The sequence below is a fragment of the Schistocerca piceifrons genome, unplaced genomic scaffold (assembly GCF_021461385.2).
Source record: "Schistocerca piceifrons isolate TAMUIC-IGC-003096 unplaced genomic scaffold, iqSchPice1.1 HiC_scaffold_2315, whole genome shotgun sequence".
Taxonomy (NCBI): Eukaryota; Metazoa; Arthropoda; class Insecta; order Orthoptera; family Acrididae; genus Schistocerca; species Schistocerca piceifrons.
This window is the reverse complement of record NW_025728246.1, coordinates 747,136-760,623: the sequence shown is the minus strand read 5'-3', so window position 1 is coordinate 760,623 and position 13,488 is coordinate 747,136. Positions and strand designations below refer to the sequence as shown.

Sequence of the window (13,488 nt, the reverse complement as noted above, 5' to 3'; positions counted from 1 at the left end):
AAAACAGTGCTACTCCCAATAGGTGCCTGTCGCAACTATGCTGCCGATTCGTGGTACACCATAGCTGCCTCCCACATGATGCTCGGCATTCAATTCTTTGCTTGCCCCATAAAGATGGGCGCTCATAACTGGCGCCGTATTTGCACAACTGTCAAGGGTCTCATGGTTCGTCACGCCACCCGGAAATTACATCTTCTACAGCGTGTTGAGTTGATCAATGTTCACATTTTGGCTAAAGCGTGGTATGTGGCTCAAGTGCTCAACGTTCCACCTCCGTTGGCACGCACGATCAGCCAAGCTGCACACTGGCTGCTGTGGCATGGCCATATTTTCAAGGTGAAACTTGCCACATGTACCCAGCCTCCGTCTCGCGGAGGACTAGGTCTCGTAGATGTCAGAAAGAAATGTTCTGCCCTGCTAGTCAACAGAATTGCCACCATTGTCGAGAACAGCCCCCACAGTACGACGGCTGCCCTCTTCCGCGCCCATGAGCCCCTTTCTGACAGTGCACCGATCAATGTCTCGCGGATACCTTACAAGCTTGCTGTATTCCGAGATTTTTTCTTGTCCCGCAGTTATCATGTTTCACTAGCTCGAGACCGCAGGACGCGGTCTGCCACCTCTTTGTATCGTGAGATGATTGGTTTGTCACCACCGAATAACTTAGTCCGTCAATGTCCCCACAACAACTGGGTTCTTGTTTGGCAAAACGTCAGCAACAAGTTGTTACCTGCGGCAGTGCGAAGCACGTGGTATACGGTCATCACTCGCACTGTGACAACCAACGACCGACTGGCGACTATTCACCTAATTCCGTCCTCTAAGTGCGAGTACTGTGGCGAAAGGGGTACCCTTGAGCATCGGTTTCTTTGCAGAACCACACGAGATGTGTGGGCTATTTCCTGCGACATGCTCGCACTCATTAACAGGACTGACAAGCGGTCTTTTTCGCCGCTAACGGCTGTCATCCCCGACATTAAACCCTTTCCGCAATCTAAGCGAAATGCTACAATGTGGATTTTAGGGCATACCACCTACGCTATATTTGCCAAGAATATAACTGATCCAGTCGACTACTTGTTTTATCTGTGCGAGCGCCATGAAACGCTCCGGAGGACTGCCTCATATCAGAGATGCTTTCAGCGATTTCTGCAAATCCCCATTGAACAGCAATTTCGGAAAGTCTTCAATCTGGCACCGACTGTTTTCCACTCTTAATGACGACGTCGATCATGGTCCTGCAATGTGAACAGAAGTAATAGCGTGATGACGTTACGAAAGAACTCAGAAACAGAAAACTGAAGAACAAACTAGAAACACATTGAAATGACAAATAATGGAATACAGCCTTATTTTCTTTCTTCCTTTCCTTTGACTGTTTTCATGAATTTCCTTTTTCCTTTCTTTGCGATTGGAACGCACTTTCGTTTTCTTTCGAGTGTGCTTTTTACTCCCTTTCGAGGGTTTAGTCTTCCTTTCTTTCAATATGTATTTCGCTTTCTTGTTTCCTACGGGGATCGCTTGCTTTAAAATTCTATGTTGCCAATTTGCTCGCTTCTTACGTGAAGACAGCATATTCAACATCTTCCACTCCTTTCACATTCCTTTCCAAGAGAGGTGTTTTGTTTTTAGTTGCCAAATTATGTGCCATTTCATTCTTTTTTTCCCCGTTATGGAGAAATAGAGTTGTGCTCATTTTTCTCTCAGGTTCGTTACTTACTTTCATGTCCCGGCAGAGTTGCGGGCTTCTAAGTTCCTCGTGTTTTCTTTTCCTTTTCCCACTGCTCTCCTTGTCGTTCTCTTCCAGCGGGAAACGCTGCCATTCTATAGTTTTGGGGCGATGTTTTCGTTTCCTTTATGGCTCCAATTACCTCTTTCCTCTTTCTCCAGCCAATGAGCTATCATGTTAAGTTCCCCACTCTTTATCACGACAGTCGGCCATTCACAAAAAAAAAAATCCCATCCTCGTCGAAGAATTTTACGTGAGCAACGCGTTTGCGGTCACTCCTTCTCCGTGCGAAACGCCACTCAGTAGTAACAACGACGCGTGTACGTAGCAAATAGCGTGTGTATGAAATACGAGACAAAACTGCCTACCAGATGAAAGCGCACAACATTCCATAGCGTATGCCCTTCGAATTAAACATCATTTCGAGATCTACAAACCAATCAAATTTCAGCTGCAGCTAAGAGTATGTTGGTATTTGCGAACGACGAGCTCTTATTTATATTTAAGTGCATACCTGTCGCAGTCATTTTAACGTATCGAGCCTATAATGATCCATCTGTAGCACAACTTTCAAGTGAGGCCGCCATCTACAGAAGCGATTTGGCAGGGCGGCGTCGCTAGTGGCCGACCAAACACCAAGCTCCATCGCAAACAGCAGGACAATCTTGGGCTAGGGGGAACGTCAAAACCTTGCAAGCAATATCAGTGTAGCGTATCGAGCTGTACGTTTCGTTGCAGTAAGTCTTGGAAAAGAATGCACAGCACCTTTCTCATTTGCATTAGACGACACTGCATGTCGATACAATGCTTATTCCTGCAGTAAATAGGTGGGCCGGTGATTTTGCCCCGATCGGATATCGACGTGGACGGATGCTGTCATTAAACGATTCGCGAGTGGGAGCTTGGTCGGCTGCACTGCAGCTTGGCATTAGACGTTAACACCGGCCCAGTACGATGTTTTGAATGCGTTTTCAAATCGACAAATGTCTTCTTTAAGCAAACACTAGCCCAAGACACAGCTGTTGTACAAGCAGACGAGGTGGCCGAGTGGTCATTCGCTGCTCGGCCGCCGAGCCGGACGGACGTGTGGCGGCAGCGCTAGGAGGGTTGCTGTAAACAGCGTCTGTGTGGCTGTTGCGAAGGACAGTAGAGGGCTTTGTTTACTTCGCATCTTTCAGTGATATAAAATGACAAAATGAACGAAATTAACTGTGAAAGAAGAGATACGGTTAGATTCGCTTTTGATTGGACCTGTAAAAGACCAAAGGCGTTTGAGATCAAAAGGTGGCTTTCAGAAACAGTTAAGATCACGGGAGACGAAATTATTGGCGTTCATCTTTCTTTTGTTTCCAATTCTGTGTTTTTGAAATTGATTTCCTCTGACTTGTGCTCCTCGATAGTTGACAAGTGTGGCGGCAAAATGAAATTTAATCATGCAGACGGAACCGTTAGTGACGTTCTTGTTTCCCATGCTGGGCTAGGTATTCGAACAGTGAGAGTTTTCGAACTGCCGTTCGAGGTCCCTGCCGGAGCAATCAATGCTGCTCTTCAGCCCTATGGTAGGGTTATATCTAATATTGCAGAAAAATGGTCGGAGCAATACATGTTTCCGGTTTTGAATGGAGTTAGACAGATTAATATTGAGCTCTTACGACATATCCCATCTTACTTGAATATTTGTGGCCATCGCGCTCTCATAATTTATGATGGGCAGCCACGGACTTGTGCGTTATGTAACGCCCCAGGGCACGTCACAAGTGAGTGCAGTAGAAGGCGTGTTCCTCAGTTACCGACTAACGAGGCGGCTGTCCCAGGACAAGTTGTTAGCATGCAAGTGACGTACGCTGCCGCGGCAGCTAGCCGGGCCCCCTATCAACAGAATATGACCGAGCAGTCGGGACCTTCCGACGCGCGCACGGCAACGGGAAGCACCGCGGAGTTGACTACCGATGACAATCAGAATCTGGCCAGTAATGACGTCACTGAGGACGCACCGCGCTTGCCCTCTGAGTCTGACAATTCTTTCAACGAGCGACCAACTTCATCGATCATACCTGATGTAGACATGGCAGAGTGCGAAGCGGTAGTTACACACGAAAAGGCCAACATCCCAGAGGGAACTACAGTAGATGGACATAAAGAGGCAGTGATACAACAGAAAACTGACAACCACACAGATGATAGGACACCACGGACAGGTTCAGGAAACGTCAAAAGAAAAGGAGGGGCGCAAGAAGACGAACCAATGACACCACCCGTCTCACGCGTCGTAGAAACAGCAGCAACTGCCGACTCCGAAATTAACGGAGCTCAAAAATCTTCCACCACGAAGGCGGGACAGGTGACTTCTCCTCGACCTTCCATGGAGTCGCCGGGAAGTTCACCAAAGGTTTCACCGACGATTTCACCTAAATCATCAAAAAATAAAAAGAGACGCAGAGCACATCAAGCTGCAGAGAATTTGGCCCCTCCTTTAAGAGAGCGGCTGAGGAAGATACAGGAGACCGAAAGGAAGGACGAAGATACACAAAAGGAAGTGGTCGGCGAGTCTTCGGATCGGAACAAGGGACCAGAACGGGCTGACACGCCACCCGGAACATATGAACCCTTGCATGACAATACGGCATCAGATTGTTGTTGTTGTGGTCTTCAGTTCTGAGACTGGTTTGATGCAGCTCCCCATGCTACTCTATCCTGTGCAAGCTTTTTCATCTCCCAGTACCTACTGCAACCTACATCCTTCTGAATCTGCTTAGTGTATTCATCTCTTGGTCTCCCTCTACGATTTTTACCCTCCACGCTGCCCTCCAATACTAAATTGGTGATCCCTTGATGCCTCAGAACATGTCCTACCAACCGATCCCTTCTTCTGGTCAAGTTGTGCCACAAACTTCTCTTCTCCCCAATCCTATTCAATACTTCCTCATTAGTTATGTGATCTACCCATCTAATCTTCAGCATTCTTCTGTAGCACCACATTTCGAAAGCTTCTATTCTCTTCTTGTCCAAACTAATTATCGTCCATGTTTCACTTCCATACATGGCTACACTCCATACGAATACTTTCAGAAATGACTTCCTGACACTTAAATCTATACTGGATGTTAACAAATTTCTCTTCTTCAGAAACGCTTTCCTTGCCATTGCCAGCCTACATTTTATATCCTCTCTACTTCGACCATCATCAGTTATTTTGCTCCCCAAATAGCAAAACTCCTTTACTACTTTAAGTGCCTCATTTCCTAATCTAATTCCCTCAGCATCACCCGACTTAATTAGACTACATTCCATTATCCTTGTTTTGCTTTTGTTGATGTTCATCTTATATCCTCCTTTCAAGACACTGTCCATTCCATTCAACTGCTCTTCCAAGTCCTTTGCTGTCTCTGACAGAATTACAATGTCATCGGCGAACCTCAAAGTTTTTATTTCTTCTCCATGAATTTTAATACCTACTCCGAATTTTTCTTTTGTTTCCTTTACTGCTTGCTCAATATACAGATTGAACAACATCGGGGAGAGGCTACAACCCTGTCTTACTCCCTTCCCAACCACTACTTCCCTTTCATGTCCCTCGACTCTTATAACTGCCATCTGGTTTCTGTACAAATTGTAAATAGCCTTTCGCTCCCTGTATTTTACCCCTGCCACCTTTAGAATTTGAAAGAGAGTATTCCAGTCAACATTGTCAAATGCTTTCTCTAAGTCTACAAATGCTAGAAACGTAGGTTTGCCTTTCCTTAATCTTTCTTCTAAGATAAGTCGTAAGGTCAGTATTGCCTCACGTGTTCCAGTGTTTCTACGGAATCCAAACTGATCTTCCCCGAGGTTGGCTTCTACTAGTTTTTCCATTCGTCTGTAAAGAATTCGTGTTAGTATTTTGCAGCTGTGACTTATTAAGCTGATAGTTCGGTAATTTTCACATCTGTCAACACCTGCTTTCTTTGGGATTGGAATTATTATATTCTTCTTGAAGTCTGAGGGTATTCCGCCTGTTTCATACATCTTGCTCACCAGATGGTAGAGTTTTGTCAGGACTGGCTCTCCCACGGCCGTCAGTAGTTCCAATGGAATATTGTCTACTCCGGGAGCCTTGTTTCGACTCAGGTCTTTCAGTGCTCTGTCAAACTCTTCACGCAGTATCATATCTCCCATTTCATCTTCATCTACATCCTCTTCCATTTCCATAATATTTTCCTCAAGTACATCGCCCTTGTATAGACCCTCTATATACTCCTTCCACCTTTCTGCTTTCCCTTCTTTGCTTAGAACTGGGTTTCCATCTGAGCTCTTGATATTCATACAAGTCGTTCTCTTATCTCCAAAGGTCTCTTTAATTTTCCTGTAGGCGGTATCTATCTTACCCCTAGTGAGATAGGCCTCTACATCCTTACATTTGTCCTCTAGCCATCCCTGCTTAGCCATTTTGCACTTCCTGTCGATCTCATTTTTGAGACATTTGTATTCCTTTTTGCCTGTTTCACTTACTGAATTTTTATATTTTCTCCTTTCCTCAATTAAATTCAATATTTCTTCTGTTACCCAAGGATTTCTACTAGCCCTCGTCTTTTTACCTACTTGATCCTCTGCTGCCTTCACTACTTCATCCCTCAAAGCTACCCATTCTTCTTCTACTGTATTTATTTCCCCCATTCCTGTCAATTGCTCCCTTATGCTCTCCCTGAATCTCTGTACAACCTCTGGTTCTTTTAGTTTATCCAGGTCCCATCTCCTTAAATTCCCACCTTTTTGCAGTTTCTTCAGTTTTAATCTACAGGTCATAACCAATAGATTGTGGTCAGAGTCCACATCTGCCCCTGGAAATGTCTTACAATTTAAAACCTGGTTCCTAAATCTCTGTCTTACCATTATATAATCTATCTGATACCTTTTAGTATCGCCAGGGTTCTTCCATGTATACAACCTTCTTTCATGATTCTTAAACCAAGTGTTAGTTATGATTATGTTGTGCTCTGTGCAAAATTCGACCAGGCGGCTTCCTCTTTCATTTCTGTCCCCCAATCCATATTCACCTACTATGTTTCCTTCTCTCCCTTTTCCTACACTCGAATTCCAGTCACCCATGACTATTAAATTTTCGTCTCCCTTCACAATCTGAATAATTTCTTTTATTTCATCATACATTTCTTCAATTTCTTCGTCATCTGCAGAGCTAGTTGGCATATAAACTTGTACTACTGTAGTAGGCGTGGGCTTCGTATCTATCTTGGCCACAATAATGCGTTCACTATGCTGTTTGTAGTAGCTTACCCGCATTCCTATTTTCCTATTCATTATTAAACCTACTCCTGCATTACCCCTATTTGATTTTGTGTTTATAACCCTGTAGTCACCTGACCAGAAGTCTTGTTCCTCCTGCCACCGAACTTCACTAATTCCCACTATGTCTAACTTCAACCTATCCATTTCCCTTTTTAAATTTTCTAACCTACCTGCCCGATTAAGGGATCTGACATTCCACGCTCCGATCCGTAGAACGCCAGTTTTCTTTCTCCTGATAACGACATCCTCTTGAGTAGTCCCCGCCCGGAGATCCGAATGGGGGACTATTTTACCTCCGGAATATTTTACCCAAGAGGAACGGCATCAGATATGGACAATGAAACCAGACTTGGACAAGGACATGGACACGACATCACCGAGCCACGATTTAACTGGGCGGACGAAAAGGAGGATCAGACCGATGAGATGGGGGCGGAAGGGGATTTTGAGGAAGAACTTTTTATTAAAAATTGTCACACCGAACTCTAAGAAGAAAGAAACAAAAAAGAAAAAAAGAAGGAAAACCGTCAATGGAATAAAAGTAAAATAAAATAACACTATATATATCTAACCTGAAGTTATTGTACGCGGTTCCAATACCGTGTCCTCTGTCTACTGTCTCGTAGCGTCTCACAGTGGAACATACATATAACGTGACCACCTTAAACATAAATAAAATTCAGAGTCAAGCAAAGGTAGCTGCACTGAAGGACTTTCTGTATCAGTCAGATACAGATATCGCCTTCCTGCAGGAAGTTAATGTCAAAGAATTGTGTGTTTCAGGGTACAAAGAGGTGTTGAATGTGGCACCAGAAAACGCGTGTGGAACAGCCATCCTTGCTAAAGAAGGGATCGAGATGACAAACATGTGCCTTTTAGAGTGGGGGAGGGGAATTAGCTGCAAAATTTTTAACACCACTTTTATAAACCTATACGCACCTTCAGGCAACAATGCGAGACGTGAGAGGGCAGCCTTTTTTAAAAGTGACATTTTATTTCTACTCCAAGAAAACCCTGCAGAAATTGTCATTGGTGGAGATTTTAATTGCGTTTTAAATAAAAAGGATCAGCGACCAACTTTTAACTTCTCGCAAGAACTGCAGGCTTTGGTCACCAACATGAAGTGGTTTGACGCATGGGAAATAAAATATCCGACGCTGGTTCGCTTCACATATATCACTGGTGCTACACAGAGCAGAATCGACAGAATATATGTCACCCCCACTTTAGGCACTAAAGTCAGTAGTATCGAGGTGATACCAGCTGCCTTCTCTGACCACCTCGGAGTGAGGTGCAGCATCAAATTAACCAGGCAAAAGACATATTGGGGTCGCCCACTATGGAAATTAAATATCAATACCCTCTCTGAAAACGCTCTAGCTTTCAAGATGCAAGAAACTTGGCAGTCTGTGTTAAGGATGCGTACTAAATATAAAACAACTATTGAATGGTGGACTGTGGCCGCTAAGAAAAAGATAAGGGCAGCGCTGATATCTTACGCCAAGGAAAGGGCAATGTGGTCAAGACACACAATGGAGTTTTACTACTCTTGCTTAAGAGACCTTTACGACCAACCAATGTCTCAAGACGTCTTTATCAATATTAAAAACGTTAAAGCCAAAATGATAAGTATCAAGAGGGTACATTTGGAGGGATTACAAGTCAAATCACACACTAGGACGACGGTGGAGGCCGAAAATACCTCCATCTACCACTTGATACAACACACAAAAAACAGAAGAAGAAATTTTATTGCCAGCCTCAGAACGGAAGATAACAGAGTCCTGACAGAACAAAGGGATATCTTAACTGAAGCACATAGATATTTTCAGCAATTATATTCTGGAAATGCTACTGACGACAACTCAGTACAAGAGTTTTTACAGAACTCCGGAATAGAGGCAGTCATTACAGATGAGGAGAACAGAGGTTTAACGATAGACATTACGAATGACGAGGTTTTTGATATACTCAAATCTTCACCTTCACGTAAGTCTCCAGGCCCAGACGGCCTGCCTGTGGAGTTTTATAGGACCTTTTGGCACCTAATAGGTTCCCAATTCACGGAAGTAGTTAATGACGTCTTGAGGGGAGAGGCAATTCCTGCTGCTTTCAAGGAAAGTGTAACTGTACTACTTCCAAAGGGAAGGAGTACGGACACGAAAGATATTACTAAAATGAGGCCGATCAGTCTGATGAACTCAGATTACAAGGTAGTTGCGCGTGTAATTAAAGAACGAATGGTACCGATTTTAGGAAAAGTCATTGGATGCCACCAGACGTGTCTCCCTCGACGTACCATTTTTAAGTCTGTATGTGAATATCGAGACATTATTTCTATTTTCTCATCATCGTCAGCGGATGGAGGCATTGCCTTCATTGATTTTGCTAAAGCGTTTGACAGAGTCAACTACGGATATCTGTTCAGAATCTTGAAACACATCGGTTTCAATGATGGCAACTTAGCGGTTTTAATGAACATCGTCAGAGGCATACGAACCAAAATCTCGATCAATGGACAATATACTAATGAAGTATTGATATCCCGTGGAGTTCCTCAGGGAAGTCCCCTGTCCATGTTGTTTTATGTGGTTTCTCTGGAACCCCTTTTACGGCTTTTGAACACAACCTTAGAAGGCATAACAATAGCTGGGCTGAAGACGGTTACAAATGCATACGCTGACGATGTGGGGGTTCTAGTAAGGAGCGATGATGACTGTGCCCAGCTAACAGACAAGTTATTGCTTTATTGCACGGCAACTGGTGCGAGGATAAATGAAACGAAAAGTTCCTTTTTAAATCTCCGTGGTCTTGACAATGTGCAGCTACCGTGGGCAAGCAGGGTGGACCGTCACACTGCTTTGGGCATAACTTTTTACAGTTGCCCATTAAGAACGACGGCAGCTAATTGGAAACAGGTGTTAGGAAAAATCAGAGGCAGCTTAATACTGCATGAAACGAGAGACTTAAATATCAAGCAAAGAATTAAACTAATCAACTGTGCAGTTCTTTCGAAAGCTGCATATGTCGCTCAGATCTTACCCACACCTCCAGACATAGTGAAATCTATAATGAGCACAATCTGTCGATACGTATGGAAAGGCCATATTTTTAGAGTAGCAGTAGGAACGACTACATCGAGACCCGAAAACGGAGGCCTAGGGCTGACAGACCTTCGGAGGAAAAACACTGCCCTCTTCATTAAAAGAACGCTGAAACTTAGAGAGACACAGCCGAACAGCATAACTGCCGCTCTATTTGACCTTCTCAAACCCGGAAGCATGCAGCCGCCAGTAGATGTTCACAACATAAATTACAACCTGAAGCATATTAAGGATTTTTATGTAGAATTAAGCTACTTGACATGCATTTTAACAGACAAAAATAAGAGGACAAGTAAATATATAGTAGAGAAGTTACGATCACGCGAAAACCAAAATAAAATGGAGCTGAAGTATCCAAACAAAAACTGGGAAAAAATAAGGGCAAATATAAATAACAAAACACTGTCTACGGAAGTGCAAGCGTCATGGTACAAAGTTGTCAACGACATTATTAGTACCAATGAAAAACTGTATTCAATAGGACTACAAGCAACCAATGTGTGCCCAAAATGTCACAATTTGGACTCCTTAAAGCATCGCTTCATCTGTAATGGATACAAGAATATTTGGAATGACATTGTATTGCAAGTCGCTTTTCTCAAACGGACCGATGGAAGAGAAATCACATTAAACGATATACTCTTCCCAGAAGAAATTTCCTTTCCACCACAAAAAAACAATGTCATCTTGTGGCTATTCGGAAATTTTGTCAATTATGTTGTTAACAACAAAGGCAATGATAATCTACGAGAATATCGAGAATATATGAAGGACGAATACTTCAAAATATACCGGAACAAAGACCATAAAAAGAAGTTCGGAAATATGATGCAAATTTTGTTTCAGAAACAAGGCATCGGTTAATACCTAAATAATATGAAATCGACCGAACAAGACCGACTGCGAAAGTAGGGGATTGCTGTTGAGGGTGAAGTACGGTGGGGACTTCGTGTGCCCCGGGACCGATACGGTAGCCGTGAAGGCCTCAACAGAACCCCGAAAAAGCATGTTTTCCCACGAAGTAACAGGAGTCATGCCACAACACAAGAATAGTAAGGAAAAACTATTCTCATGCAAAAGACGTGCATCCTATCTTACTTTTTATTTTTGCTTCTCTCTCACTTTTGTTTCAATTCTAATGGAAGAATATTTTGCGTTCTGTTAATGCAGTCAATAGTCATATAGAGAGAGTTATTTTCACCGTAATCAATTCGGATTACTATTTACAATTTTCTAACATTGTCTTCAAGAGGCAATTTAGTTTCATAACCCATTAAAAACAACAACAACAACAAAAGTGGGGCACTGAAGCTCGCCGAAGAAGGCGCATGAAGGAGAGCGAATGGAAGGGCTAGAAGGGGAGATGGGAGGCCCTTAAAAAAAAAAAAAAAAAAAAAAAAAAAAAAGTGGTTAAGGCGTTGGACTGCTAATCCAATGTGCTCTGCACGCGTGGGTTCGAATCCCATCCTCGTCGAAGAATTTTACGTGAGCAACGCGTTTGCGGTCACTCCTTCTCCGTGCGAAACGCCACTCAGTAGTAACAACGACGCGTGTACGTGGCAGATAGCGTGTGTATGAAATACGAGACAAAACTGCCCACCAGATGAAAGCGCACAACATTCCATAGCGTATGCCCTTCGAATTAAACATCATTTCGAGATCTACAAACCAATCAAATTTCGGCTGCAGCTAAGAGTATGTTGGTATTTGCGAACGACGAGCTCTTATTTATATTTAAGTGCATACCTGTCGCAGTCATTTTAACGTATCGAGCCTATAATGATCCATCTGTAGCACAACTTTCAAGTGAGGCCGCCATCTACAGAAGCGATTTGGCAGGGCGGCGTCGCTAGTGGCCGACCAAACACCAAGCTCCATCGCAAACAGCAGGACAATCTTGGGCTAGGGGGAACGTCAAAACCTTGCAAGCAATATCAGTGTAGCGTATCGAGCTGTACGTTTCGTTGCAGTAAGTCTTGGAAAAGAATGCACAGCACCTTTCTCATTTGCATTAGACGACACTGCATGTCGATACAATGCTTATTCCTGCAGTAAATAAGTGGGCCGATGATTTTGCCCCGATCGGATATCGACGTGGACGGATGCTGTCATTAAACGATTCGCGAGTGGGAGCTTGGTCGGCTGCACTGCAGCTTGGCATTAGACGTTAACACCGGCCCAGTACGATGTTTTGAATGCGTTTTCGAATCGACAAATGTCTTCTTTCCGCAAGCACTCGCCCAAGACACAGCCGTTGTACCAGCAGACGAGGTGGCCGAGTGGTTAAGGCGTTGGACTGCTAATCCAATGTGCTCTGCACGCTTGGGTTCGAATCCCATCCTCGTCGAAGAACTTTACGTGAAGCACGCGTTTGCGGTCACTCCTTCTCCGTGCGAAACGCCACTCAGTAGTAACAACGACGCGTGTACGTGGCAGATAGCGTGTGTATGAAATACGAGACAAAACAGCCTACCAGACGAAAGCGCACAACATTCCATAGCGTATGCCCTTCGAATTAAACATCATTTCGAGATCTACAAACCAATCAAATTTCGGCTGCAGCTAAGAGTATGTTGGTATTTGCGAACGACGAGCTCTTATTTATATTTAAGTGCATACCTGTCGCAGTCATTTTGACGTATCGAGCCTATAATAATCCATCTGTAGCACAACTGTCGCCTTCCAACAGTTTGTTTCAAGTGAGGCCGCCATCTGCAGAAGCGATTTGGCAGGGCCTACTGGAGAGACTTGACTTTGCAGACATCCGTCGCTAGTGGCCGCCCAAACACCAATGCCCATCGCAAACAGCAGGACAATCTTGGGATAGGGGGAACGTCAAAACCTTGCAAGCAATATCAGTGTAGCGTATCGAGCTGTACGTTTCGTTGCAGTAAGTCGTGGAAAAGAATGCACAGCACCTTTCTCATTTGCATTAGACGACGCTGCATGACGATACAATGCTTATTCCTGCAGTAGATAAGTGGGCCGGTGAATATACCCAATCGGATATCGACGTGGACGGTTGCAGTCATTAAACGATTCGCGAGTGGGAGCTTGGTCGGGTACACTGCAGCTTGGCATTAGACGTTAACACCGGCCCATTACGATGTTTTGAATGTGTTTTCGAATCGACAAATGTCTTCTTTCCGCAAGCACTCGCCAAGGACACAACTGTAGTTCCAGCAGACGAGGTGGCCGAGTGGTTAGCATTCGAGGCGCAGCCGCGGTGCGGGACGGACGTGTGGCTGCTGGCTTGGCGTCTTGAAGTAAACAACGGCTGCTTGCTGTCACGATGTTGGTCAATTTGTTACTTTTGCGAGTTAGGCTATGTTTACTGATTTCAAGATAGAATGAGCGCGATTACTGTAATGA

General features: G+C 44.1%; 1 non-coding gene across 1 annotated transcript; it reads left to right on the top strand.

Moving 5' to 3' along the window:
* Nucleotides 1-12,381: 12,381 nt before the first annotated feature.
* On the top strand, nucleotides 12,382-12,463 carry Trnas-gcu. The gene has a single exon. It is a non-coding gene; the product is annotated as a tRNA-Ser (tRNA).
* Nucleotides 12,464-13,488: the final 1,025 nt, after the last annotated feature.